The sequence below is a fragment of the Peromyscus eremicus genome, chromosome 15 (assembly GCF_949786415.1).
Source record: "Peromyscus eremicus chromosome 15, PerEre_H2_v1, whole genome shotgun sequence".
Taxonomy (NCBI): domain Eukaryota; kingdom Metazoa; phylum Chordata; class Mammalia; order Rodentia; family Cricetidae; genus Peromyscus; species Peromyscus eremicus.
Genome location: NC_081431.1, coordinates 23,366,133 through 23,373,145, shown reverse-complemented (window position 1 = coordinate 23,373,145; position 7,013 = coordinate 23,366,133). Strand labels below are relative to the sequence as shown.

The 7,013-nt window shown below is 38.5% G+C and overlaps 1 long non-coding RNA gene across 1 annotated transcript; it reads right to left on the bottom strand.

The window, feature by feature from the left end:
* Positions 1–2,884: 2,884 nt before the first annotated feature.
* Positions 2,885–6,602, bottom strand: LOC131925041 (uncharacterized). The gene is made up of 2 exons (XR_009383130.1): positions 6,395–6,602; positions 2,885–3,134 (listed from the first exon to the last, which is right to left on the bottom strand). It is a non-coding gene; the product is annotated as an uncharacterized LOC131925041 (long non-coding RNA).
* Positions 6,603–7,013: the final 411 nt, after the last annotated feature.

The window sequence follows — 7,013 nt, the reverse complement described above, 5'->3', positions numbered from 1 at the left end:
GCATATTAATACACAGTCACATACATACATAATCTTTTACACATAAGTTATTTATTTTAATCTTTAAAGATAAAATAAGGAAATAGTGGGGTAAAGTGCCTTCTCCATACCCTGTATCCCTCCTGATGTTTGGGAGACTCTACTTAAAGAAATATGGCTGGAGGCCAAGGCAATCAGAAGAACAAGTAAGAGGCCCACCTGCGTTTGGAACCCTCCCACACTCTTGGTTCAGTTAGTTTGATTGTTAGATAATTAAGTATTAAACTGTATTTCTTTATTATCCTAAATAATTTTCAAGGACTAAAACTTTACATTACATTTTAAAATGAGCTGCATAGGAATAATACCTTAAACAAGAATAGAAACTTATAAAAAGGGTAATAAAACCACCTTAAATTTGTATCAAAATACAAAAATCCATACCAATGTGAAATATTTGAGACTAGTAGTTGTTTTTTTAGTTTAAATGTAGACTCAATAATCTATCCTTTTATCCTATCATTTTATATCCCCCTTTTTCTTTTTTTTTACTCTTTAATATGTATTTTTTATTTAGGTATGGTTATGTAGAAAGATAGGAGATAGATGATAGATCAGGACATAATATTTGATGTTTGAACCTTTAATAAACAAACTATTTCCAAGTAACCAGTACTTTCAGAATCCTATTATAAACAATTTATGAAATGATCTTATTGTATATTTAAATGTCCTGTCCCTAATTGCTAATGAAATTACCCCCTTTTTCTTTTAAGAATGAGATCCCTGAATCTAATCTCCTTTGTTCAGCTTTTTTCCTGACCATTACTAATAACAACTTATAACTAATCTTGCCTAAATGATGACAAATATATATAACCTATTGAGTGACCAAAAACAACCCATCCCACCTCTTGGGAATATGGGCATCATGTTCTCTAGACTGATTTCTATTCTCTCGGGGCAATGGCATATCTAGGGACCCTTAGAAAATTGGGGTAATGGTCAAGTCCTGGGAGACCTAGCTGTTGTCTGGTCTGTGTGATGGGAAAATGTAGGGCTTATGTGAAGTCCGGCTGGAGTAGTCTGTGAAGTTGGACCATCTCAGCCAGCAGTCTTGATGCTGTTCTGGATGAATAACTCTGAGGAAACTGCAACAGAGTCACTCTGAGAGGCTGGATCACCTGGGCCACCCATTTTTATTGATGTCTGTTCCCCTTGTTCTGAAAGCACACAGACTTTTAAAGGTAACATACATATTCGTATTAACACAAGTATGGAATGTGTGGTGTGCACAAGTCAGTCAAAAATGATTTTTTGTTCTATGTTTGAGCAGATAAAAGGCATCTGTCAACTTTATATGTCTGTTTGGACTACTTAACCAAACACTAATGTAAATCTCTATCCATGCCATATGAAAGGATGTCATGTAATAACAAATCATGAGGACTCGCTAGCCAACAAGATTTATCATGTCTCATCTTGTCTCTGAGATGTTCCCATGCAGAGGGATCAGCATATATGTCACCTCTCCTCTAGTTTTTATTTGTTTCCTCTACCATGTCTATAGCCAAGATCCTCAGGAGGTCTCCCCTAGTCAAATCTGATCTCTATTAACCTGGAAGGAATCCAGAGCCTTACATTTCCATTGGAAACAAAACCATAACTTCATACCCAGTTTAATGCATTTTTTGACTTCCATTTTAAAGTTGAGGAATTTCTAAAGTATATAGGTTTGTTTAATTCAGCAGTACCTTCCACAATCCAATGTTTCTCAGCATCTGCTGTATGTTTATTAGCATTCAAAAAATTCAAAATTAATGATGTACCATATAAGGCCCAAACTCCTTGTGTTATATTTCTCATTCTTACATGGAATATTTTTTCCTACTTTACTTGTCTCTTTAAGGACTTTATTATTTTTAAACTATTTTTATAAGTATCTATGCTTTCATTTTCTGTCTGGACTTTGCTTTACTAGGCACCTGCATCATTCTCTGACCACATGAGTCAAACTTTGAACCCTCCACACAGCTTAGCTGATGGTGTGCTGGTGGCTCCAGCTCACAGGCAGCTGCCAGGAGACACATCTCTGTAATGCAGCCCAAATGAGACTATGGGACGAAGAAGCTGTGTTTGGCTCTGTGTTTGTGTGTTTAGAAACTTTTTATTTTGCTTTCTCAGGTCTTATGCAGATATGTGTCCCCAAATTGGATACCATTATGTGAATGAATTTTTCTTTTGGCCACCAGCTTACAAAAAATGTCATAGAGACTTAAAAGCTTGGCCTTATCTTAGACTTGTTCCTACCTAGTTTTTATAACTTAAATAAACCCATTTCTATTAATCTACATGCTGTTGCATGGCTCATGGCTTTTCCCTCTCCTCCTTCATGCCTGGCTTTCTCTGCCTCCAGCTAGCATCTGTCTATCTTTTTTCCCAGAACTCCCTCTGTCCAGAAGTCCCTGCTATACTTCCTGCTTATCTATTGACCATTTAGCTTTTTATTGAACCAATCACAGTAACATATCTTCACACAGGGTATAGGAATATTCAACAATTTCCTGCTACTGGATTGCCTTCTTCAGACTTAATATAAGCCAACGTATCTAGTCTTATGTAACTTCTTATGCCATGTTTGGTCAATAGCCCTGGGAAACCTGTCCTTTTGTTGAAGGGAAATAGAAGAGGATCTGGAGAAGAGGGCATAAGAGAGGATCTGGGAGGAAAGGACGGAAGGGAGGCTGCTGTCAGGATGTAATATATGAGAGAAGAAAAAATAAAAATAGTATTACTGTATCAGAATTCCCAGCAATAATATCCCAAGAGACTCAAACAGGGCAGCAGAAACTCTTTTGAAATCTCTCACCCCTGCACAAAAAGGAATCACAAAGACACCTAAGCCTGCAATAACATGATTTATTTCCCTTTCCTGTGTCACTAGCATTCTAGTTACTAGGTAAGTTTTTCTCCAGGCATGTCAGTCCAACACCACAAAGATTTCATCGATAGAACAGAAGGACAGTTGCTTCAGTTATCTCCCGGCTATTGCTGTACGCATTGTGAGTTCCATATCCATTCCAATAAAATGCAGAGAAGTCGCCACATTGTACAGGGTTACCTTCTGGGAAGAATCCTCCTCCACCAATGCAGTGCTGGAAAACAATGAAAGGAAGTAGCAATGAGAGGTGTTATTTTTTATATGAAGTTCACTCTCAAAAGGTGCTATGTACTGAGGACTAGATCCCTAGTGTAAGTAACATTCAGAAGCAGAACTTTAGGGAAGGAATTAAATATGAGGATCCTGCCTTCATTAGTTAGTTAATTACTAATAGTCAGTCATTGTGAACTGACTATTGGGAGGTAGTGGTTGTATGAAAAGGGGTATCTGGTTAGAAGAAACAGATACTGAAGGTGTGAGTGGCATGTTTTGAAGATATCTTGCCTTGGTCTTTTCTGATTTTTCTTGGCTCCTTGACACTATGTAGCAAGCCAAATTGCTCTTATATATCTTTTCTGCATGATATTTATCATGTCCCACTACGGATTTAAAAGTATTAGAGCCAAGCAACCATGGATTAAAAACTCAGAAACCATCAAACTAATAAAGCCCTTTGTCCTAGCCTGGGTAAGTATTGCTGTGATGAAACATCATGACTCAAGCAACTTGGGGACAAAATGGTTTATTTGGCTTATATTTCACATCACTGTTCATCACTGAAGGACAGGACAGGAACTCAACAGGGCAGTAACCTGGCGTCAGGAAGTGATGCAGAAGCCATAGAGTGGTGCTGCACCACCCACAGTGGGATGGGCCCTCCTTCATCAATCAGCAATTAAGCAAATGCTCTACAGGCTTGCCTACAGCTTGATCTTATGGAAGCATTTTCTCAACTGAAGTTCCCTCATCTCAGATGACTATAGCTTGTGTCAAGTTGTCATAAAACTAGCCAGCACATCCTTCTTTCCATATATTGTTTCTCTCAGGTATTTATCACAGAGGCAAAAAACTGGCTAATATAGCTGATGAATCCAGAGACACCTCAATAGCCAAGTTCAGTGGACTCTTTGCCCCTCATCAGACTCTCTGTTGCCAGTATCACTCTATTTGATCCATAAATCCCCCTCCATTGGCTTTAGTAGCATCATTGTCTCTTCCTTCCTTTCCTTCAACTTCTCTGAACCATTTTTTTCAGGTTCCCTGGCTAGACTTTTCTACATGAATTCTGTATGTGCTGTTTTCCAGATGTGACATATTTACAACTCTCTTGTACTTTGTGTTACCCCTTTAGATTTAGTTATGAACAATTCACTGATGGCTTAAAATCCCTATCTCCAATCCAGATATTTATTTAAGTTAAGACTTAAAGATCAGGCTGCCATTTAGAATCACTACTCAGGGTCTTTACACTCCACATGCCAACAAACAAAAAAATAATCAAACAAATGAAAATTAAAACACAGTTACTTACAGCCTCACATAACTTAAAAATGGGCATTTATTTGAGGGAAATTCATTGACAGTTTTGTCATTGTGAACATTATAAACTGTACTTACATAGGTTAGAATGACTATGATCTTAGCAGGCAATACAAATCCACTGGGACCACCACCACATTCAAAGTCCATCATTGACCAAAGCATGTAACAATGTGGCTGGAGAGGTAGCTCTGTGGTTAAAGTACTTGTTGTTCTTTCAGAGTACCTGTGTTTGTGTCCCCCAACCCTCTGCAGCTCACAACTGTTGTAACTCCAATTACAGGGCATAGAATGTCCTCTTCTAGCTCAAGGACATCAGGAACCCAAGCAATATGCATACATATGTGCACACAAAACAGTCATACATTTAAAATAATCACATCTGAAATAAGACAAAATAAAATCCCACCCAAACAAGCTAGTAGCATGGGGGCTGGAGAGAAGGTCTCAAGGTTAAGACATCTTACTACACTATCAGAGAACCAAAGTTCAGATCCCAGCATTCATATCAGATCCTAGCACCCAATCAAAAGACTTTAACTCCAGTTCACAGGGTCCAGTTCACAGATCACAATGTCTCCTTTTTACCTCTGTGATCACTTGAATATACATGTGCACACATACAAATAAAGTCAAATAAATGTCATATAAATCCAGCATCATATGACTGTATAACCCTCCTAAATCCCAAACATATTCAGCATCCAGACCGTTTGGCTTGCTATTTGATATTCACCTACTCAAATGTAAGCCATGATACTATTCAAAATGTCTTCTCTTTCCATTCTCTGTATTCAACTATTGATAAAATTAAAGTCTTTGGAACTCATTAGTGCCTACCCTCCCTCCAAATTTCCATCACACAACATCACACTCTCATTTGGACCATGGAACCCCCATTTCAATACTTATTTCCTTATGCTAGTCTTTCCTCCATTCCACCATTAGAATCTGATACTTCTACACTACCAATGTCATCTTTGGGAAAAAAAGGAGGCACATATCAATCTTATGTCCCTGTTAAAACATTGCAGTGGGGCTCATCACTTATACAGTCCAAAAACCACTGGTGTGATGTAAAAGTTATTGCCTGATCAGGTCCATGTTAACATTTCAAAAACAGCTCTTCCTGTTCCCACATCTCTCACTATGTAGACCAGGCTGGCCCCCAAACCACAGAGATCTGCCTGTCTCTACCACCTGAGTCCTGGGATTAATGATGTGCACCAACATCCTTGGTCAGAACATGCTAACTTGTTACATCATTCACTGTGGCAATAAAAGGGCTCCATCCTCAACAGTCCTTTTGGTCAAAAATTATTAAAAAACTAAACAGTATGTGTCTAATGATGCCAGGCTCAGGGTAACATCAGGTTGCTGCAGTAGAGGTAAGTGAACCTGCCTTGTCATTTAGTTTATATGCCAACATCCTACAAGAGAAATTCCTTCTGATAGGGAGAATGGCCTGGGTGAGGTCTACCAGATGTCCAAGACTCTCTTAGTAACCCCTTGACACAATGAAAATCTGTACAAGCCCTGGAAAGGATATGTTTCACTCTGAAAGCTAAATCCCAGGTGGAGTGTGACAATACCTGGTGACTCTCTTACAATCTCAGCCCCAAAGTCTTGCACAGGACTTCCTGAATACAAGTGTCACCTTCATTCCAGGTAACTGAGTGTTTTATCCTAAAATCTAAGCAAACAGCAACAGTGCAATTAGAAGTTTGTAATGTTGACTATGGTCTTCAACAGGACAGAATTTCTGTATCTAGACAGAAGTTATGATCCCTGAGACAAGGCAAGTTACAGGGAAAGGTCACATTCTCATCTATGTACACACACTAACATAGCAGCCTCCCATACTCCATATACATAGATACACACTGGCAACCTTAGACTTATTCATGAGCCTCTATGGTCACTACACAGACTCACATGCTCAGTGTTACATCCAGTGACCTTCATCCCAGGACACAAGGCATTGGCTGCTCTCTCATTATTAAACACTCTGAATTGGATGTATCCTGCAATGAATTCTTCTGAAAACAAGAGAGAGAAAACAGCATTCAAGTAAAATGGTAGAAATGCTGTCAGCCCAGAGTTTGGTTGTCCCAGGTTCAGGATATTCAGTCTAAAATATCAGACATATTGGGGAACCTCACCTATTCATATCCACAGTACCAAAGAGACAGTCCTTGAAAAAAGGTCTCCATCTGTCAGAACTTGAGTGGAGAAATTTATGATACAGTAAGGTCTCTAATGAATATATCAAAGGACTTATAATATTACCCCTAGCAGGTATATTAATTTTGGTCCTGTTCACATTTACCTTTGTAACTTTTCTTTAAAGCCTTATATCCCAAGAATAAATAAGAAGATTTGAAATATGCACCACAGGCTCAGCATTTATAAAGGGTAGATGCCACATTTGAATTCATATTAGACAACATAGCAGTCACTCCTCACAACAGAAATAAAATTCCGTTTTTTTCTCTTGTTCATCCCCATGCACATGGACCTGGCCTGTCCCTTGGAAACCTCTGAATGATAACAA